The 23,326-nt window shown below is 38.2% G+C and overlaps 1 long non-coding RNA gene across 9 annotated transcripts in view; it reads left to right on the top strand.

Annotated features, from left to right (window-relative positions):
• The window catches only part of LOC128084331 (uncharacterized), a 207,798-nt gene that overhangs the window by 1,227 nt on the left and 183,245 nt on the right, over nucleotides 1–23,326 (top strand). Inside the window, exon 1 of one of the 9 annotated variants that reach the window (XR_008208469.1) lies at nucleotides 4,914–5,024. The exons of the other annotated variants lie outside the window; for them this stretch is intronic. This is a non-coding gene — a long non-coding RNA (uncharacterized LOC128084331). Of the gene's footprint in view, nucleotides 1–4,913; nucleotides 5,025–23,326 lie in introns of those variants that run through there. 9 annotated transcript variants of the gene reach the window in all.

Below are 23,326 nucleotides of genomic sequence, written 5' to 3'. Positions count from 1 at the left end.
ACTGGCCCCACGTGGTCTTGGACACATTCTGAAGAATGAAAGAAGGTTGGTGTGCTTCTTTTCCTCATCTCTTATCGTGGAGCTCCCTGCGTATGAGACACCCTAACATTATTCCTACGTAGCGGTCTTTAAGCCAAGAGAATGGGTAAGATTTTTTAATAATTTTGATGCAAGGACAACCTTGTTGTCTTTTAGACTTAGCCCTATGCTTATGCAACGTGTTGTGAATAAGACGATTTCAGATTGAAGCCTTATTATGTGATTGTTATTTATGCAACAACAAATGCGTTCTTCAACAATTGTCCTCCATGAACTCTGCATTTAATAATTATTTGAAATTTTGAAGGCACTGGCAGAATGCTTCAGCTCACCAATTAGTTTGTACTAGTGGAAAAAACTGCTAGTTTTGGATTATTTTACTTTCTTTAAGCCTGCTATCTTGATGTACTAGAAGATTTCATAAATGAGTTAAAACCTTATGTATATTAAGATTATTAACTTGAAGCCTTACTCTGCGCTGATTGCAGAGATTTCTACCCTTTAAAAGGCAGTAGAATACACAAGGTTGAAATGTGCTTCCCACATCCCAAATTGTCCTGGAACTTTTAACTGCATGGCTGTTTTCTTTCTTGAAGAAAATTGTAAAGTGTCATTGTTTGTGATTTAAATTGCCTCCGTGCTATTTTAATACCCTACCTAGAAAAAAAATCCATTAAAAAGCCCTTTTCCTTCAAAGCCCTATGCCACTGACAAAGCAAGTCATAAATGAAAGCTCACGCATTCCTATATGGAAAGTTGATCAATCACAGACACGTAATAATTGCCTTTCCCAGCAGTTTACTTTGAGTTTGAAAGTATTTCTTTCTTTGAGTTTGAAAAATTTGTTCCTTATGTACCCTGAGCTGCAGCTTCTACTTAGCATGAGTGTTTAGAGATCATGCTGTGGCACTGCATAAAGGTTTGTACAAGGACAGTTCACTACCGTGTAGGTCCAGGGGACACTTTGCTCTGAGTCTGAATTTTTTATTACTGTATAAATTTAACCAATGCCTGAGAAGAAATTGGAATTTTGTAGAGGACAAAACTCAACAGCTTATCATTTAAGACATAAACATACAGACTGTCCCACTTATTTGAAAGAAGATCTCTCTAAATTTGAGTTTACAGGGTCTGAACTCTTAAGTACTGCGTTCTTGCAAGCCATATTTAACATGCATGCTTGATCCTTTTGCAGATTGTGAGATCCCCTTTGGGGATAGCAGGGAATGGAATATTCAGTCTCGAGTTTGTTAAATACTCCACAGGCTGCCTGCTGTGTTTTATTTCAGCACATGAAATAAGCAACAGGCAGAAACATTTTAGATTTTGAAGTAGGGGGCATGCCTTTTGGGGGGGTATATCTGTAATCTGCCATATAACCAGACATTGTCTTACGGGGAACAGTAAGAAAAAAGATTGTTGAGTTTGGGAGCAAGTGTGGCGAGGGATGGTTTCAAACTGTTAAGCCATTAACATCACCTGTGTTCCTTGGATTTTTTTGGCAGCTGTTAACTAATCACGTCAGTGATTTTCAGTCAGAACTTTTGGTTCACTTTTTTCATCTACAAATAGCAGGGGATGCTAAATTAAAAAAACAAAAAACACAGATAGGAAAAGGGTATTTCTGTTGAATGTGGGAGCCACTGTTCAAGGAGCCAATACAACTGCTTTGCCTAGTCTATTGACCATGCACATGCATGCATGCATTTTGTGATATATATGATACAAAGGAACTCAGGTTTTGAGGGGCCTTTAGTCAAAGCATGCTTTGAAAGTCTTTGAAGTCTGCTAATAAAAATTGATGTGATTTCATAGAAGTATCAGTACTTGTAAGTTGAAAATGACATTTAGATATGTTTAGGTATGTTTACACAATTTCTTGTACAGTTATAGAAGTAAAAAAAAAACAACATGCAGATACTAACAGCAGAAGGCAAATTCATTATTCTTTAGAGGCTTATGATAAGAAACAAAATAATTATACAAATATATGTATATCTTTGGTTCAGTGATCAGAAGTTGTTATATTATAGCTCCCTTGTACTGATTTTCACTTCATTTGTCTTGCCTGCGAGTGCTGCAATGAGCAATTGGCTGCACCTGTGGTTTGAATCAGATGTTGGCAATCAGGTAATCAGTGCTTTGGTACATAAAGTGGTCCCCCCAGCTCAGATCTGGGAGTTGGTTTTTGGCTGGTCTTGTTGTTCAGAAGCTTTGCGGCTAATGTCCTAAAAGTAAGGAAGGTATTTGTTTCTGTGTGTTCTGTTTTACTAACTGTGTTTTGTGGTGAGTACTGCTGGTAATTCTATTGTTAAATTTTTTTTTTTTTTTTGTATGAAATTCTGCTGTTGTAGGCCTAATAGTTTTTTTTTTTTTCAGTGTATCTGTGTGGGACTGGTTTTTCTTGATGAAGTTTTTAGGAATTTATGTTATGTGTCCATGGTACTTTTATTATGACTTCCAGTAGCTGGGCATTTATTTTTTTTTTTTAGTTAAAAACATATGGCTTTTTTGTCAGATGATTACACGTTTTGGCTTGGGTGCATTACAATGCACAGCGTATTTTAAATGTTTGTGTTGTAATCTAGGAATTATGTTGGTCTTATATTGGGTGTAGTTCTGTTAATAAAGAATGTTTTATTGCTGGTAATTTTGTGGGTTTTTTTTTCTTTTTTTATACTGTGTCTTTAATGGAGGGGGGACTGTAATTAGAAACAGCTGAGCCTGGGCTAAAGTGTTCAAATGGAAGTTCATAAAAGTATTGCATATATTTTATGTGTTGTCTGGGATGGGGGTTATAAAAAAAACTATATTGAAGTTGATCTTCGCCCAACTAGTATGTTCTTTTTAACCATCTAGCATCTATTTGTAAGTGCAAGCCTTTTAAAAATATTTCCTAAAATATTTCCTAAAATATTGTTTTCACTTTGTCCTCTTTTACTTTTACTGATTAGAGAAGAAGCATACAGGTGTAAAAAGCAAACTGATTTGTTTCATTATTTTCTTTTCCACTGTATTGTATATTCTGTTATTTCTATGTTTGCATTTTTTCAACTTCACGTTTTACAGTAAACTGTTCAAAGTGAAGCCTGTTACTTCTCAAACTAAGTGCAGTAACTTGTTTTAGACTATGTGTGACTTTCTGTGTAAGGTTGGAGATATGTTATTTCCATAGTCTATGGTTTCACTTAAGCAGTACTAGAACAACTACTTTTTTCCTTAACCTCGGAATGAGGAAAGAAGTTCAATCCAAATCAATCAATTAAAGCAGGAAGGCTGCTTTAAAATGCAGGATTATTTGTAAATTGAAGCCAACTGGATGAGCTTGTACTAAAAATTAAAATGATCTCCCAGAGCTTTAGCACAGTGCTGTGAGAGTCTGCCTCGATGGTTCTTGGCACTAAGAACTGCTTTTAATTGTCTGAGCAATAGGGATGTGAATTAAACTTTTTCACCAGGTATGACTTAGTGATCTATTTCTCCCATGCTGTTAGTGCAATAATGTAAGTGAAGGAAAAGGAGGAAAAACATTGCAGGTAGTTTTTCAAAAGCCTTGCATAAAGTTCCGGAGTCTGAAGTGAGGCAGACGTGGCTCACCTTCATGCTGTGCAATAATACCGACAATAGTTCCACTGTTTTAGGGTTGATTTTCAAGAAGTGATTTAGTCACTTATTTTCAAGATGCTCTGTGTTCCTTTTCTTTCAGCTGTATACAGTGATATGTTATGCTTTGTCCAAGAGGGCTTGAAAAAAAAAAAAAATCCCAGGCTGAAAACCTTGCCCTGTGGATATAATGCCAAAGTGCTTTGACAAAATAACTTCAGTATGTGCCTTGTTCCAACGCTAATGCTGCCTCTTCATTTTCACAGAAACTACAACAGGTGCAAAGAGCACAGTAACTCTGTTTGACAGAACAAATTCTCAGCTACAAAACACTTGTTCTATGTACAACGTGGTACCTGCCATTAACTATGCATTTTTATTAGTAATAAATGAGAGCCTGCATGCCATGTTTATGCAGATTAAAAAAAAAAAAAAAAGCATGGTATGGGTGATGTGCTGCTGCTGAACTTTATCACCCACTGCCTCTGTTTAGCCTCCATAAATGTTCAGCCAGTGTTGGTGAATGTCAGTGGATGCCAGTTATTCAACATGGAGGAGTTCAGTGACACACCTTTGCTTTTTCAGCACTTCAGTGTCAGTTGCCATTTTGTCTGCCCCTCAGCTGCTGTCTGTCACATAACGACGTGTGATGGAGTACTGGTGGGAAGGTGCAGCCTCTACTGCTTTATCCAATAGCTGTCTCTGCCTTTGTGGGTCAACATAATCAAATAGGAGGCACTGCTTTTAGAGCAACCCTCTTAGTTGCCTTGCTGGTCTCTGTTCCACTAGATGCTTGTAGCAGTTGAAATTAACTTGCTATGCCATGACTTGTGCTCAGTGATTTTCTGATATTGAATTAAAAAGAAGTTTCACAACTTGAATAATTCTTGTCTGAACTTAACGTGTTCATGTATCGAAGCATTGATAGAAGAAATTAAGTAGTGCTATGTAGCAGATTAAAACCAAGAAAACTTTCATTTTTTTTTCCCCAAGAATTAAAGGCTCATAGGTTTGAAAACCTGGTCATGATTTCTTTGTGGACCTAGTAAGGATAGCTGTTTATGGCATTATCTGTGGGATTATATTTAGAGTCATATTGTGGCAGCTTGGGTTAATGAGTGCCTTGGGGTACCAAGAAGGGCAGGGCACACAGAAGCAGCTCAAACTTGCTTCCCTTCCTGGCTTGTGGTTTTTTATTTTTTATTTTTATTTTTTGCTTCTGTATCTAGTGTCCAGGGAGGACTATTTCTGAAGTTGGGAAAGGTATTTACGCTTGTGTAGTTTGTTCTGACCTGGGGACACCATGTATTCATGCGGACTGGTTTAAATTGCTGCCTACCAGGGCTAGATCTGTTTTACATAGGCTGCAGACTGATCAGAAGGTGGTGAGAAAGTTCTATCAGGATCGTCCTTAATTTCACTTTGAACTTGTGACCTGAATATTGGTGTGATAATTTGATTCCACTGAATGTTCTTGGGATGGTGTTTTATATCTATTGCATTTAAGTGGGCCTGTCTTCCAAGTATTAGGTTTTTTTGTTTGTTTTTTTTTTTCTTTCAGAAAAAGTGTTCACTCTTGTGGCCAGCAACTGTAGTGTAGCCGTATGCCAGTATGTAAAATAGATGAATGGCAGGGTATCTCTAGTAGTCTTATTCTCAAGGTATGGAAAATAAGTGGTGGTGGTGTTTTTTCTTACATCATTTCAGATTTGTCCTTAAACTTAGTAATTCTCAGTGTCAGTCAGTATCGGTCAGTATCTGCTGTTGAACTGAGGTGCTTTTGCTTCAGTAACTGATCAGTAAATTGCAGTCTGGAATCAGAATGTAAGTTATTGTGTGCTTTGCGAGTTTTGCAGCAATGGCTCATTAAGCTTTAATAAATTGGGTAATCTTTGAAGTTTGTGTTTCCTCTATGCTTTGCGCAGTGTAACATAATGTACAAGGACTTCAGTACAAGCCAGCAGCCGCACAGCTTAGTTTGACTCTGAGATGGCTGCTTCTACAGACCGCTTTAAAGCTGAACTGGAAAGGACTGTGAAAGTAGAACTGAAATAGTTAGCTTGCATTAAGTAATTGATGTAATGTTTATACCCCAGAGTCTCTAGAGACTGACATGTCTAGGTCTCCTGTATTCATTTCTTTCCCTTTCACTTTCTGTTTACATGTATGGTATGGTATCTACTCTAGTGGTATATTTTTTTTCTTACTCTGATGCTCACAGTGACCTGAATGACAGTGATAGCACATGAATGCATTGTTGTCTTCTATTCTGACAATACATTGAATCTCTTTCTGTTGTTGCGTACACTAAAGCAATACAGGTGATTGCATAGGAAGCCTTTATTAACAGAACAGTTTCACTATGAGCAGAACTGATTACTTTGCATCACTTGACAACTCATATGTTTATAATGAATGTACAGGAGGCTGGGAGTGCAATAGTAACTGAGTTTTGAAAGGCTTCCTGATGTATCTGGCCTCAAAGGCATAGATGGGTTTGTTACTTCCTATGTTACTGAAGTGGGAATGTAATGAGACACTATTTTGAATATACAATTGTTCAACAGGTGGATGAAAAAGATGTCTCAGTGTGAAGATACTGGCTTTTTCCATCTATGGTCTGCTATCTTGTGGTCATGGACAGGGAGTGTCACTTCATTCTCACTACACGAGTAGTGTGAAATGCACCATTTCTTCCAGGTCCCAAGTGGGAGGGATTTAACCTTTCCTTTAAATCTCCTTTCCCAATGCGTGCTTGTTGTCTTTTTAAAATATTCTGAAATGTTTCATTAAGCGTTTATTGGGGGGGGAAAAAAAGATGCACAAGTAGAAAATTGAAGCTAATGCTACTGAGACAATCTTCTAGTTATTGGCAAACATCAAGAGTGATGTGCTTAGAAGTATGCAGGTGTAGACATACAGAAATACCTGCAGTATGTATACATTGTGTTAGGTAATGCTAAAGTGTTAGGTAATGCTAAGTGGGTTATTTTCTCATTGAAAAAGAGTAGTCTCTTTAGTAACCTCTCCTGTTAGTTACTATGTGAATTCTAATGTGCTGCAATTACCCAGTTTTGCTTCCCTAGATTGTGGACGTAATTATTTGGTCTTTATCACCATATGTTTCTTTTTTTTTTTTTTTTTTTTTTTTAGCTTTGTATGCAGAAAGTGAAAAAATGTTTCCTAGTGGTAGGATTTTATTTGAGAGGAAAAACAGGAGAAAAAAAAAACCTTGAAAAAACAGAAAAAACATAAGCAGTGCATCTGATCACCTTTTCTAAGTTGAACACAAAATGAATTTGTTGTTACTTCAGACCAGAAAAACACTCAAGAGATTTGAAAATACATGGTAATACTGTAATAAACAGAACATCATGTGTACCTCTTCAAAGACCAAGGAGTAGCTTACATAGAAGTTTAAATTGTGGTTGATATAAAATATTTCCGGTTGGGTCATGTACGCAGTGATTATTTTTGACAAGTTAGTCTTGCAAATGTCCAATTAAGCTGTTCATTCATAGCTTCCCTTCAGAAAGCAGCTGTATTTGGTTAGATGTGAATTTCTGCTGTGCACTGAAGTACTGATCCAAATCAGTGCTTTATTAATTCATTTATTGGCTTCTGTACTGGTGGTTTGGGGTTTTTTGTTGTTGTTTGCTTTTTGTTTGCTCTTTATGTCATAAGATTAGTGCTTTCAGCCTTCCTTTAAATTCACTTACGTGAAATCTAATTTTAGGGATGTAGTTTCTCTTAAAGCCACCAGACTCTGAATGCTGGCGCTTTAAGAGAAATACTGAAGTGTTAAAGAGACAGAACTACTGATTTTGTAGAAAAGCTGTGAAGTAAATAATTAAGGAGTATTCAGTCTTTGAGACAGCAGGATGGCACCTGCTACTTTCAGTTGATTTTGGAAGCTGTTGATTCACTGCTGTTGATAGAGATGGAAATAATCACAGTATGGTCTTGGTTTACTTGGAAGGTTCAAAGCTACCTGTAACCTGCCACAATCAATCAGGTGTTTGTTTGGTTTTTTTTTTAGGAATGAACTAATTATATGTATTAAAAATAGACTTTTGCCTTCAGAGGCTTTAAAAAGAGTAAAAATCAAGTATCTAGTACCTGTCCTTAGAGTGAGCAGTGCAGGATTAGAGAACTGATGTGCAATTAATCGAGTTGGTAATTATACCAGGCTGAAAACTCAGGGGAGCAAATTTACTGGGCTCCAGGCAAGTAATTTACATGATCTGTCCTGGTATTAGTGAGGTGAATTCGACAAGATGTATGATAGTGCTGGTAACCAGGTTTCCTTTTTGTCATTTGTCCTGCTTGTACAGAAAGGTCTTTAGTGCTAATGGTCTGGGTTAGAGCAGAACTAAACTGTTATGGTTCTTTGCTGCTGGCTCGGAGGTCTGTATGTTGCTGCTCTGAATCCTTCTGCAGAGGGCTCATTCAGCATAGACATGACAGGAAATATTGACTGACACTTCTGGACTTCTGTAAATATCTTTCCAGCCAACCTTGAGATAGAAATCGAATAAATGCCACTGTCTCTTTCTGTTTAGAAGTACATGGGTGCTCACACAGACTGCAGTATGTACGTGTCTGTTTACAGCTGAGGTTTATGTACTTGAATTCTCAACATTATTTTCTCTGTTTTGAAACAAACTTATTAATGTATCTTGGGAGCTGGTTTCAGACAGATCTGAGTATCAGGCTGTATCATCCCCCCGAGCATAGTTGGGATTAATTTTGAGTATGTTTTGCAACTCTCATGTTGATGCCCGTTTGAACACACCAGAAGCCTTGCTTTCACTGTGTGGTGTGAAGTCACTAATGTGAGAGAGAGGACAGGCAAAGCCAGGGAAGAGCATGTTGGGAAAGGTAATTGGAAATGCTGAGCAAGTAAGTTCAATTGCTTTATTACCAGTTTCGTTAGTGTCACCTATGAACAGTGTAAGCAGAAGACGTTTTGTTTCTGCAGCTCTGGTTATCTTAACTTTCTCAGAAGCTCTGCATTCTAGGGAAGACTCCCTGTTCTAACTTATTGAGTGGCTAAGGAGGCCACAAAAATGTCTCATTTGAGGCTTTTGTTGAGTTCATTTGCATCCCATGCTAAATTTTTTTTTTTTTTTTAGTACCTTTGACCTAGGCTTCCTAATCATGGCTGTTCTAATGCTTTTTATCAAACTTCTCACAAATGAGGGAAAAAAAAAAAAAAGACTAAGTATTGGTATCCTAAAGTATTAATTGCCTAGAGGTCCCACTCAGATTTTACAGCATCATTTCTACACTGCTTTTTTCAGCACAGTTACAATAGTTCTGGGTTCAGGTTCATATTGTTCCCTAACCAATCACTGCTTGGTTCTGTATATGAGGAAATAACTATGAAAAGCACAGTGTTCCACGGTGAACCTCTGACCTCTGTTTTGGTGCAAATATTCTGAGAACTTGTGTCTCTTGATGCAAACACCAGTTCTGGTATAATTAGTCTTAGCTGAGGCAAGAAAGAATGGAGTTAAAGGAAGCTGAGGACAGGGAAAAACAGCAGGAAAATCAACAAACCTTCTGTGGTCTGAATTGCTGTGGCAGTAGTATTAGAGATTCAAAAGAAATGTGTTGGGGGTGTAGTGGGAAAGGAATGTTTTTAAAAATATATATATATATGTATATTAGGCCTTGACAGTTTTACAGGTAGAGAAGAACGTTCAGGTAGTGCAGTCTTTAAGCTGGTTGTCTGAAAGTTGGTGTGAAATAGCCGAAGATGTGGCAAGGTTTTGACCGGTTGTTAATAAAGTTAACCTCACTACTAGAATAAAGCATTCAGTATCTGGATAAGTATTTGCAGTGATTGAGTTTAGAAAAACTGTTTAAGTTCCACTGCATCAAAATGTAACTTAAAACCAACCTGATGTGCTTTGAAATTGAAGTCAAGCTGTATCTCAGTAGTCCTATATGACAGTGAAGTGTCAAAGTGGCTAAATGTTTTCTTACTTAAATCAGTGGCAGCAAAAAGAATTGCGGTGTATTGAAGCTTGGTTTAAATCAAGCCTTGCTGTAATGAGGGCAGTGTCATTGCAGCCATGAGAAGCTGAACTAGTCTAGATTGGTTTCCTGTCCAGACTGTCTGTCTTCTGGGTAGAGAATGTACTGAATGGGATGCACCTACTGTAGTAATTAACTGATGAATATCATTTCTGATATATCATGGCTGGGGCAACTTCTTGCTGGACTACTGATTGGGCATAGCTCTTATTACAGATGTAACTAGTTGTTTCTATGCATAGATTGAAAAGTTCTTTAACCTCCAGTTTCAGAGTTTATTCTCATATTTCTTTAATATACCATTAGTAGCAGTTAGTACGGTTGTAGTGCTTTATGTCTCATGTCACTGTACTAGTATTTTACTAATTAATGTTTATTTCATTAGTTATGTATGTTAAGCGTGGGCAAATACTCTAGGCTGGATTCATCATCCATGTAATTGGTGGTACAATGATTCAAATGCAGGAAAAATTGCTCTCTAAGGTATTAAAATGCAGGGGGGTTGAAACACAATTTACATATTAGCACTACTTGGAACCAGCCGAACAGTGGGTGAGAACTCATTCCACATTTGATTAGAGGTAGAGAAGGTAAACCAAATTAGCCTGTGACTACACAAGGTGTGTGTGTATGTGGGCTGTTAGGGAAGTCCCTGAAGGACAGAGAAAAGAGCGCTGTGTTTATTTCCCCCCAATCCCCCCCATGAGAGGGAAATAAATGGCCTTTAAATCTCCTCCAGTCAGAATGTAGTCACCAAATGGTATGAATTAGGGCAACAGAGGCACGAGTACGTATCCTATTCTGTCACCTCTGCTGCCAGATCTTGGGAGCAAGTAACTGTTAGCATATTTGCTGTTTTCTACCTTCTGTATACAAGTCACTGCTGCCTCTCATGCAGCAGAGAATGAAGCCTGTCTGTGTTTGGCTTATTAGCACAAAACCGTAGAAAAGTCTAGATTCTCTCTGATGTGCTGGGCTGTGAGAAGGGCTGCCTGGGATACAGTTAAGGTTTTGCTGCCCTGCCTTCGTGCTCTTGTACATTTGCTCCAGCAGTGGAGCAAGGTATTCACTTATTCTCTTTCTTGATAGAGCTGTGCCAAACTGCAGGCATGCTTATCATTTGAGACATAAACAACATTCATTACAAATAGTAACTTAACTCCTTCTCTCAGAAGAGCAGATAAGTTTCCAGACCCTTAAAGATGTGTCAGTGCTGAATTGTTGAATTTCTGAATTGCACAAATATCCTGTAAGATATCAGATTAATGGAGCTATGCAATCAATTGGACATAAAAATTTTATATACTAAACAAAATAAGGAGAAGCTTATTTTATTAAGAAACAAAACAACTGGGTGTAAGCATAAGAGGCTATCTAACTATAATATTAATTAACTTAGTTTGTCCTGTATAGTTGCATCAAATTTTGTTATGCTCATACCTATTGGAGCCTGCAGGCACCTCAGCAGTTGTCAGTTCTTATTGGAGGATAAATAACATAATAACACTAAGAGGTTTTAAGTGGTCAATCAGTACAGTGGTGCAATAGCTATTTTTGTAAAGAAGGAAAAAACAAATGACCAGAGTGCAATGCTTTAAATAATCCTATTACTAATTTACTTGCCTCATTTGCTGGGAGCTTATTAATGTTACTGTGCTGCCCATTAATAATTGTTTTCATTAATTCCCTTTTATCTGCCACCTCCTTGTTCAACTAATGTAACAACTGTTGCCATGTTCTTGCTTCATCTTTTTGTAATTAGCTTTTGTTTTGGCTCCTAAATACGAGTAGTGCATGCATGTATGTGTCAGGTGTAAAATGGTATATATGTCTTTTTAGAATGTACACAGCTTTTAAAACTTTCTGGAGAGAAGTGAAGACACTGTGCTGTACAGCTTGACAGCTTCTCAGCCACAGTAATGCATGTGTTTGGTTTAACAAGATTCTCAAGTCTTGCAGTGGCTAGCACCTCCTCAGTTATTACTTTATGCCTTTAAGATACTTTTTTTTTCCCTGGCAAATACAGGGGTTTTATGTATGTATGTTTGTGTGTTGTTTTTTCTCCATCAGGACTTTTCCTGTTAATATTAGGCATTGTCTTTTCAGTTCTTATACTTGATAGTTGTGCAGCGGCTTTCAGTGAGGGAATAAATTCTTGGGGTATCCTATGCCAGGAAGTTGAGGTGGGCTAGAATGGTTAACAGGTGCCATAGAACACTTGGAAAAGACAGTATGCAAAGAATCAGGAAGTACTCTCGAATCACAGGAGGTTGTCTGTTTGTGCCTGGCAGGAGCTACAGTCTAACCTGTTCTCAAGGACCATCGCCAGCAGAGATTTCCTATTTCTCAGGCAACTTATTTCAGTCTGTACTAATAGGAGATATCTGATATCTAACATCAGTCTATTTTTGCTGTCAGTAATGAACTTTCAGTTTATGAAAGCAGATGTACCACTTGAGCTTCTTTTAGTATAGTACTAAGTCAAGGAAACCAACTGTGTAGTTAATGTCTCTTATCCCTTGGAATGACCAGATTCTTCCAAGAGGGCTGATATTATGCAAGCTGTTCTCCACTGTGTGTTTCAGTAGTTGGTTATTCCTTCTGGAGTGCATGAGTTGGTGATACCAATACTTTGCAGTTGCTACTTTGCAGTTGCTACTAGGAGTTAGGCAGCTTTTGTTAAATGGGTTGGTGATTCTTCCTGAGAGGAATGAGTTTCTGGTTCTTTTCTTGTAGGAGCAAATGATTGCAGAAAACACTTTGTTTAAATGATGTTAACTGGACAAAGGTAGGTGGTGAGTTAGCCTTCTCCAGGGGATTTTATGGGATGCTGTGCTACTATAGCCTATTTGACTTAGCAGTTACACATCAAGGTTTTTGGTTTGGTGAGTTTTTTTTCCTTCCATGAGTGTGAGAGGCGATAGTTTTGAAAACACTGTTTCTATTTTGCAATGATGCTGCAGACAGATGTGATGATGACCTCTAGAGCAGTGGCTTATTCTGTAAGTTCTGTAACTGTTAGAATTTTGGAAGCCTGTAAAACGTTCAGGTTTGGTTTTCTTAGCTGCCTTTTTGTTATTTCATTTTCATCATGACTAATTTTAATCTTGATGTCGGAGTGCAGCTTTGAAGATCAGAATTAGAATATATTGGGAGAAGCTATCCTTCCTTTGGAAAACAGCAGTAAGATGGCAGTGACTAGGGCAAAGGCTTCCAGTGCACTGGAGTTTGTGCAGGCAAGAGAGCTCTGTCCATGTGGCTGGAGCACTTGAACTGCATATGGTAGATAAGTTACCTGACTTCATCTATCCAAAGTTCCTGAGAAATGTTTATGGCATGGCCTGGTAAACACGCTTGACTAGATGGAAAACAAATGACCTAACAGGTTGTAACATGAACTTTGTAGCATCAACTTTGTTTAGAGCATCAACTTGTGAAAGAAGAGCAGATCTTGATCCTCTAGGCAGGAAAATAAACAATAACAGCGAGGAAAAACAATGCACAAAAAAATCCCACCCTAAGAACACAATTTTAAGTGTAAAGAATGCGTTTGTGCCAGTTGCAGTAAGTCTAGAAACTGCTCAAAACATAAAAGGTTTTCCCCCTTCTAATTAACTTGGGTATTTCCATTAGCATCTCTGGTCTCTATAAAGCTTAAATTTCCAAGGCCTTTGTGGGCACCGAGGTATCTGTTCTTTCACCATCCAGCTGATCTGCAAATCAGAGGCAGTGAACAGGACTATGAGACAATGGTGTGGGTTGATAGCATTTATTTTTGTGATCCTATGGATTTGGTGAACAAGAACTATAGCAGTTATGAAAGGCAGTGACTGATTTGCATATATTATCATGTAATTATCTCAATAAAGATAGAGGTTAGTTGAAGTAAATTGCTGTAGTTTTTGAAGTGCCATCTGTGGCCTGATGCTTCAGGGCGTTTAAAAGAGTGATAATGTTCAGAAATCTTTTGTGGCATACAGGTGGTTCATTTTGCATGTGCCTGCTAATCAGCAGTAGCCTATGTTGGTGGGGGATTCCTCTTCAATGAAAGAAGATGGTATCATTGGTTTTTGGCGCTGCTTCCACGGGCTATAATATAGTGTTTTATTTTGGTTGTAAATTTCCCTCAGGACCAAGTTTCCTGAAAAGGGCAAATGATAAACAGAATGCTCAGTATTGGGCTTCATGTACTTGAACACAACACAGCAATCTGATGTAATTGATTCAATTTCACTAAGTAGCATGTGATGTTGTTATTTTAGAGGCACTTAACAAGGAAAATAGTGGGAAGAAAACCTCCCTGCTGTCATGTCCTTATTTTGTGACCTTCAAAGCTGACCAATACGTGGTCTCCAGTTAAAATCAAACAAAAAGCCCCACCCTCAATCCTGTAAGAATAAACCCTGGAATCTCTGAGGGCATCAGTCAAAGATGATGTAAAGAAATCCACATTTCATCTGTATATCTTCCACTACTCTGCTCCTTCTGTTAGCTTTTCCTTTACTAGGCCAAGGAAAGTCAGTGAAAAGCTGATTGCCTGTTCTTGCCAATTTTGCAAACGAGACGTTATAGGCTGGATGCAGAAAAAGGGGAGAAATAAATTACTGTTCTATTCCAGGGTATTTGAAAGTTAACACTTCACTGATTATCTTTAAAGGGGGCTTGAGTTGTGCAATCAGTGGTTGTTCTTGCTGCTATAGTGAGAAATATCACTGAGAAATATATGCTCTACTGTCAGCTGAACTTTTCAGGACCTTAAAATTAGCAGGTGTTCTTGTAGGAAGCCCACCAGAAGGCAAGTAGAGAATAAATCATAGGGAAAGCATATTTTAAATGTTAATTTCACTGCACGGCTGTGCAGTACTTGCTTTGTCTACGTAAAATAATGTGCTGAAGTGCCAGGCAGAACAGCGTAACTAGAAGATGCAGGCACAGTGTGGCCAGTTGTGTTGATGTGGTCCTTGGCAGTATTGTTCTTGTCAATTGTAGGTCTCCATATCTTGTAATTCTGGCATTTGGTATTGCTTTCATTCAGAAGACCAGTACTTTCTTTTATTCATTTCCCAATTATGCACTTAATAGTTTGTATTACCGGTAACAAAAATGTGTTACTGTTAAGTATAAGAGATGGAATTATATTGCATTACATGAAAAATGAGTAGTGACATGAGCTTTCAGTTTTGTGTAGGCTTTCTTAATAATGTCTAAAGAACACAAAAAAGCATGCATCGTATTTGCCTATAGGCTACCAATGACCTACTGCAAATTGTACTTGTAAGGCGCTTTCATTAACACTAGTTAAGTTTTATGATGTCGATTATTATTAATATTGTTAATAACCAGCAACTTGGTTATTGAATGAAAGGGTTCAGTGATAAGTGATTACTAAGCAATGTGTGTCTGTATTCAAGGCAAGTTCTGACGGTGAAGTGTGTCTTAATGCTTATATGAGTTTTATCTTCCATTCTCTGCAGATAGGAGCAATGACAAGGTGGAAGTTGGTATGAAAATTATTAGCTGAAGTTTCTTCTAAATATCTTTCTGCAGATTGGAAGTTTTATTTTCTTTATTTTCCTGCAATAAATGCCTCAAGCTGTATAAATAGATAAGTTCATATTGGGTCCAGAGGGGACCATGAATTCTAAGATCTATGGAAGGATGGATTTTTTTACTAGAAGGAACTTGCTCACCTGTGTATTCCAAACCCCACTGCTGTGCCTTTCTTTTAGCTGCAAAAGCTAATTACATATCACTTCCTGATAACATACTTGAGATTCCATTTCATTTCTGCCCTCAAATTGCATTTATATGTTTATGCTAAAGCTTGATTTTCATTTGTTTCTGAAATTAGTGTGCTGTTAAAAAGGTTGGATGATGCTGAGGGCCATGACAAAAGCTGGCAGAAAGAAATAGGAGTCTAGAGGGGAAAAAAACAAGAGTGAAACATTTTACTATCTTCTTTGTTACAGATGGCCTCAGTTCACTGTAGAATAGAAACTGGAAAATATTGTTAAATCCTACAGTGGTAAGCAGTAAGTGCTGAAAACTCTGTATTATATAATAATTTATCTTTATTCTTTAATATTTTATCTTATTTCAAGTGTTTTTTGCAGTGCTTCATTTTGTGTCTTTTGCTGTAGACTTGAGCCAAAACTCTTTCAAGTTAGCAAGAAAATTTTCCACCTTTGCATCAATGGGCTTAGGGGCCAGTACTCTCTCTCTGGAGTTCTTATTGCATTTGATTAATAATACTACGGCCGTTCAAGTAGCCAGGAGTTTAAATTGAAACTGGAAAGGAAAAAAATATTTCTCTTGCACACAACAGAAAACAAATTTGGGTTTCTTTCATTTGCTGTTCTTTATAAAAATGTTATTTGGGTGTGATTTGTATCATTGCTGGTAATGCAGATGTACTATTGAGCAACACTTAATCCAGACAGGTGCTGAAGTTGTTTTAGGTCAAGCTTAGCTTGACAATCCTTAGTTCACTTGCGTACCTATTTTTAGTGGTTGATAGTTTTTACAGAATAAAAGCACGTATGGGAAGGAAAAGCAGATGACTTCAAAATTATTCAAATACGTAAGTCTCCTTTTCAGACTCGTGCTCTCACATTCAGGATGGGCTGCCTTTGCTCTGTGCAAGTTTTCCTTTTGAGAAATGCTGGTATAGCACTTGGTTCCAGTGTCTCTGTGTTCTAACGTCCCATGCATTCATGAGCATGCGTGGAACATCATAAATTTCACTGAAGCAGTTTTGCTCACTATCAGATCAGACTTGAGGATATACATGACCTATTCGTATACGCAGAGTGTATGAATGAAGGCCAGACTGGCAGCATTCTTATTACAGTGAGGATTTGCCTTTGGCATCAGGGTGTGTTATTTTCCTGGGTTGCTGGTTTGTTTGTTCATCTTTATCTTGTACTGTCAGTAATGAATGCTGGTGAGATATGTGACCAGTAATCTGCTGTCTGGCTTGGCTGGGTTTCTTTTTTTGTAGAGTTTTCTTTCTTTGTGAAGGGTTGGGAAGACAGTTGGGTTGTGGTGGTTGTTTTTATTTATGAACCACTTATTAAATTTAGCATTCAGTAAATAGTCTAGTAGATGGGATGTCAGACTCAAATTCTTCAGTCCTTTTACTTTTAGATTAATGTTTCAAGCTCACGTTTTGTGTGATAAAACACTGGTGTGTTATTTTTTTCAGTAATCAATGTGAAACCAGGTACTGGATAGAGTGTTTATAATAGAAGTGTTGGGTCATTGACCATCACTGCAGCTGGCACATGGGTAGCTATGAAAAGAGTAGAAAATGGAATTCCTCTACTTTTTGTAGGAGATCTGCTTTAATGCAGTGTTCAGCTATGCTCTAGCTGTGTATATAAACACATCTTACACAGTTCTTAATCACTGCCTGTCCCAAATTCAGTGACAGTTACAGTGGTTCAAAACTGCTGGTTTTGAAATGCACAGGGTGTGATCTGTAAGATTTGGAATGCTGGGCTCTTTGCTCTTTTTGGCACCAATCACTAAGTTAGAGGAAAGCAGGGATTCACTCCAGGCATGGTACAGTCCAGGGACTGCAGTGGGAGCATACCCATTACATGTATTGCAGGAGAGCCTTGTACACTGCACACCTGAAGTGTATTTATAGTCCTTGCTGTTTCCCATTCTAAGCCACAGTGTAACGCCTGCACAAACGATTGCTTGGTGCTTTGGAGAATGAAGTGCAGAATGAGAATGAGAAATAGAGATTTCAGCATTACTTCAGACTTTGTTATGAGTATAATGGATTGGTTTTGTCAGACCCTGTGAATTAAACAGAGGCACTACTTTAAGTACATTTTAAGATTGGTTTATCTAGAACATTTTGGAATTGAAGTGGGTAATATCAGCAAACCAGCCAAATCTTTTCAATCAGACCATGTGCCCAGATAGGTGAAGTTTGTTATTCTGTCTGTTGTATCCGTATGAGGGCAAGTGCTGATCTTTGTTTCGTTGTTTCTTGTAGAAAAAGGAACTTGTTGTTTACTAGGAGGCAAGTTGGAGCTGAGAGATGCTACAGTTTATGCCTCTCTTAGAATCCCAAGTCTGTATGGGAGCAGCCACGTGGCTCCTGAGCTGTCAGTAGCTCAGTCTTCTGCTTTGGTTAGATCCGTGACTAAAAAATATGACTCTAATGCAGTGCCAAGCTTGAAGAAAGTCGCAATAGGACTGATAACAATGTGTCAGTTAAGAGGCTATTATGTTTCACTGCCTTAGAACAGTAGACTAAAAATCTGTTCCAACTTAACACTGGTGTAACTAAAGCTTTTTAAAAATCTGCTGTCTGCTCTAGTCTTAATAATACTTATTTTGCTGACAGCAGGAAGAACTAAAATATGCACCTGTTTACATGACAGTTCTAGATGTTGACAGTTTTACTGCAGGTATGCAGAGTAGCTACAAATCAAGGGCCTTGGGTCTTTTTCTTTGAGTGCAAACTTAAGAATCTGGGCTAGAAGCAAGCACAGAATGAAGAGAGTGGCTTTGAAATGCTGCAGAATGACAGCTCAGATATGCCAAGTCCTTTTAGTGGCAACTTCATAGAATGCTGGAGAGGAAGACAGTCTCTGCTCCCATTTTTTTTTTTTTTTTGTTATCATGCAATTTTCAGGGTAAATCAGGGCAAGGTTTTGCAGACCTTATGCATCCTCTTTAATGAAGTACAGAACAGGGTAGCTCTTGTAACTGCTCCTTCTAAATCATACTCTAGGCCCGTGTCATCTTGGTGGCTTTCTGTTCTCAACAGTTGTCTCTGAATCCAGCAGCCCAGCCTGCTTTCAGCGTATCTAATTGTTCTTCATCTTCCAGAACCCCTACTACCACCCAGCTTTCTCCCCTTTTCTATCTAGCTATTACTTTGATCATAGAAAGCAGTCAGACTGACTAAGCATGACTTAAGTTTAACTTAAGTTCAGAGCTGGCTTTTTTCTGATTACCTGATGATTTTGTGCATGTTTGGAAATGGATTCAAAATGGATGAGTGTCATGGTTTATAGGAGGCAGTGTCTTCCTCCTGACTATCTTAGAGACCAATGTAAGACTCACCTGGTTTTGAGACATCAATAACCAGAACACTGTAAGTGTATAGTAATTAAATATCAATGACAGTAGTGATGTTAGTTTCAGATCGGCTGAAACTTTAAGCCCCTTCAGGCTGTAGGTCCCATCTAGCTTTAGGGATGTGAAAGCATCCAGCCTCCATGACTGCTTTTAACCTGTCATTCCTGCATTGCTGACTACAGTGTCCTTTTCAGAATATTCTGAGGTTATTTTCATTAGTCTTGTCTCTTGTTCATCCATGTGATGAGTATCATCACTGTTTTAGAAGAATTGAAAACTGTCAGAACGACTGAAGTTGTTGGCGGTTTGGTAAAACTTTGAAGTTGTCATTTACTTGAACTTAAAAGACAGGGTTTTTGTTTTTATTTAGGAGGGTTTAACACAGTTTCTCAACTGTGGGAAAGGAGTGGACTTGTGAAACTCTTTGGGTGAGTATCTTAAAAGTTGAGGAGACGTGTAAGCCATACTGGTTGTCTGTTTTTATGTGGATCAAAAGATATCAAGATATTTTTGCCATTTCCATTCAACCCTGCAGTTTTCTGGAAGAAATGAGAGAAGTGATGACTGATGGTAGTAAATGTAACAGCAAGGTCTTGTAGGGTAAACACAAACCTATCTCTTTTTACTAGAGAAATCAATCCATAGGAAATATAGCATAAAGCCCAGATAAGGATGTTGACTGTATGAGGGCTGCTTGGAAAGTAGTGCCTCCTATTTTATTACATTGGTCCGTGACATCAGAGGCTGGCACATGTGGTATGACAGTAGAGGCTGAACCTTCCCATCGATGTTCCGTTACACTTTATTGCCGTGTGACAGATGGCAGCGGAAGGCCAGTCTGCCAAATTGGTGCCTGGCATTGAAATGCATGTGAAGCCATGGTGTGTCACTGACTTCCTCCATGAAGAGAATATTACACCCATTCACACTGATCAACGCTCACTGCGTGTTTGTTGAGAACACAGAACGCATGTGAGCACAATGAGGTGATGGGTGTTGTGTTTCAGCAGCAGAGCAGCAATAGCAGCTGCGAAACTGTGGGTCACCTCTGTTGGCACTGTTGTGTGGTTTTTTGTTTGTTTCTTTTACCAAGCATGGCATGCAGGCTCTTATTATTGATGAAAATGCCTAATGAATGGTGGTAACTGTTGGAAAATAGCTTTGTAGCTGAGTATTTGCTCTAACAAATAATCTTATTGTGCTCTTTCTCTCTGTTATGCTTTCCATGAGAATAAATAGGAGGCATTACTTTCAGAGCGATCTATCTGGGAAGCCAGCAAGTGATTGTCTTGTCTTTTTATTCTTCATTAATGTCTTTTAGAAAACACAGTTGAAATATTGATAAGCCATGTGGGTCATCTATAGTCCTTGGTTTGGTGACATTCATGCGTTTTTCTCTGGGGTGGTTGCTAGGTTCTCCAGTCAGCCAAGATTTATCAGTCTGTTACTTGAGGTTTGACTTCCTCTGTTTGACCAGCATCGCTTCTTTCCTTGGCTCTATCAACTAGCTCCATCTATCCTGTCACATTACATGTAAGATGTTTATTTCTTGTTTTCAGAGTTCTTATTTTCTCACCTGTCACATCTGTGAAAATATTTTAATTTTTTTTCCTGCCTTCAGTTCCCCATCACTGTCACCTCATTTAAGCTTTTAATGCTTCTCTTTTGTGCTATGATTTATCTGATGTGCAGGCCCCAGGCTGCAAATTGTCCTCTTTAATAACCCTTCTAAAACATTGGTGCTTACCAATAGGTAAGCTGAATTGCAGCAGCTGTATTGCGCTGAAATAACTGTTCTTCATACTGTCTGATATTATCCTTTATTCTTTCCTCTCATGTCTTACTGAAGGGGTGATTGTCTTTTGTGGTAGCATAGATATTTTTCCTACCTTTCTTCATCTTTATCTTCATTTATACAGTGCTTAACAGGGTGGCTTGTTGTGCAGATACCATAGCAACATGAACAATGAGAGGGATTATATTTATTGCTTTCTTTTCCATTCTCTGAAACATTTGTTTGCATACCATTTGCAGGCCTCCTGAAGATTGGAGGCTGCAGGAAGAGAAGCTAATGCTATTTGGTGGTATGTTGTAGGGTTTTTGTGTGCATTTTATTTTTGTTTGTCTTTCCCCTCTCACCTAATAACCTGTAATAAGCTGTACAACTCACAGTTGTAGCAGAGAAGAATAGGTGCATAACTTTGCTCTGTAGTCGTACTAAGAACTTTGCTTAAACCTTGGCTTCAAATGAGACAATTTGTTGAGAAGACTTAGAGTGTACTTCATGCATGTCATGCATGTCATACAATCATGCATGTCATTTACATCCCATCCATATGTGGGCTTTCATTTGTAGGGCAGTGTGATAACATTAATGTTTCTTCATGAACCCAAGAACCAGAAAAAAAAACCCAGTCAATCTGACTGCTACCTGTAAGTCCAGCATTCTGTGTCACAATCTGAAGACAGGGGAAAGCACAAGTGTGTGTTGCAGATACAGATGTGCCACTTACTGGATCCCCTTGAAATGGAGCACTTCTGGAAAGCATATTCTCAAGTGCTGATTACTCTCATGCTCTTCTCGAGTCTCAGCACATTAGGTATGTGTTTATCAGATATTTCAGTTTCATGGCCATGCATGATGAAAGTGCAGATCTATTTTAGAGCCCTCTTAAGTTTTGAGTTGGTTTCTATTCCTCATGTACTGTTCTTTAAAGGGGAGCATTTATGAATAGATGATAGATTTTTCTCAAAGCCTGGGATGGTTCAAATCTTATGCAAAGTCGTTCTTATTTTTTAGCTGGATAGATTGCTGGTGGAGAAAGTAGACTTCATATTCTTCTAATATTCTTCCACCTCTACTGTGTTTGTTGGCTGCTGCCTTAGATTCTGAATCCTCAGAAGCCCTGATGGTATATCTGGAAATCATCCCCTGGACTGTGGGTGTGATTGTCATTCAAATGAGCTAATGGTAGTAATAAGATGGCTTGATATATCCTGACTATATGTAATTCAGCAGATGATAGCTTCGTATGTTTCCTAAACTTTGACCTATTTCTATGGAAATGGAATGCATCAATCTGTAGCAGGATGCTTTTTTTAATGTAGCTCTATGTGAACAGTTTCACATGGTGCATCAAGTAATAATTATGAACAAATTGTAATGTTGTCACTGTTGTGCAGTTTGCAGACTTTGTGCTCTTAGGAGTGCTTTTTACCCCTCCCCTTTCTGCTTTCTCTTCCCACCCCCAAGTGTTTTCCTCTGTACATCTGAATGGGAGTGATTTCTCTGGCTCTTGGTGATTTCTTTTGGATCCAAGCACTGAAATAAACTCCTGTTTCATTTTTTTATTGTGCAAACTTACCTGGGCCTTTTGTAGTCAGTGTTGGGTCTATAACATTCAGTGAGTGGGTTCATGTGTTGAAATAAACATAAAGTAAGATATTAACAGTAAAATACAATTCAACTGTGAATCTTATTCTGGCTGGAATGCACGATGTCACTGTTAATTCTAGATTTGGTATTTAGCTAGCCAGTGTTGTGGTATTTTTTTTTAAGCAGCTGTGAAATACTGTCTATTAGCTCCAATAATTGTTTACTGCTATCATCATAACTTCTCTGCTTTAAGCTTCTGGTTTGCTCTTGGAATGGCTTTTCTTTGAGCTTTGCATTATTGCAGTCACAGAGCCTCCCTGCATCCTAGCGCTCTTGTCTCTGCCGTTAGCTACGTCGAGGAAAAGCAATAGAAATTTCTTCACCAGTCCTTAAATGCCCTGAAATTGGAAGTCCAAACTGACTTATGTTTTAACTAGATTATTTCAAAGGCAGGCTAGGAAGGAAGTCTTGCAAACATGATGCAACCTAAAAGAAAAAGATAATTCTTTCAGCTTCCCAATAATATGCCACAGCAGATGCTCTGATTTCGTTCTTGAGGACATACCCTGGATGTTTCTGCCTTCCTTTTTCGGTTGCTTTTGGAGACAAAAGTTGTTAGGCATTACTCAAGGTTAGCATTTTCTGTGAGTTAATTAAACTTGCTTATTTATTATTTTTTAGATATGGTTGCTTTCGAAGGATATTTGCACATATCATTCTATCCTTCTGGCTTTGTCAGATTTTCTTCATCTTATACAAATAACCTAAGTTGAAAATGTGAGATGATGGTTTGCAGTTTGGTCTCTAGAGATCTAATTGTGAAATTAGGAATTACTGTAAAAGCTGCGCTGTGCCTATGTACTTCATTTCCTCTGCTGTTATACTTGCAGAGTACGTGGATAATCAATGTTTTGTGTTCCTGTTGCCTCCTAATAAAGCACTTAGTGGGAGAGGTGGAACATCATAGATCTGATGTTAGGCTGTTGGTGTTAAACTGGGGAAGTGACTCTTTCTGTATAGCTTTTAATTACTGTTAAGTCAACAGACAGACTCGCTACTAGCCCAGGACACAGTTTAGAAAAACTTCTGGGATGTGTTTCTGCTGCATTAACTTGGCTGCGTTTGTGGTAGTCTGCCTGCAGGTAACATCATCAACTTATGCTA

Source organism: Tympanuchus pallidicinctus, unplaced genomic scaffold (assembly GCF_026119805.1).
Source record: "Tympanuchus pallidicinctus isolate F22 unplaced genomic scaffold, pur_lepc_1.0 scaffold26, whole genome shotgun sequence".
NCBI lineage: Eukaryota > Metazoa > Chordata > Aves > Galliformes > Phasianidae > Tympanuchus > Tympanuchus pallidicinctus.
The sequence above is the reverse complement of the archived record's forward strand: the minus strand, read 5'-3'. Positions and strand labels throughout refer to the sequence as shown.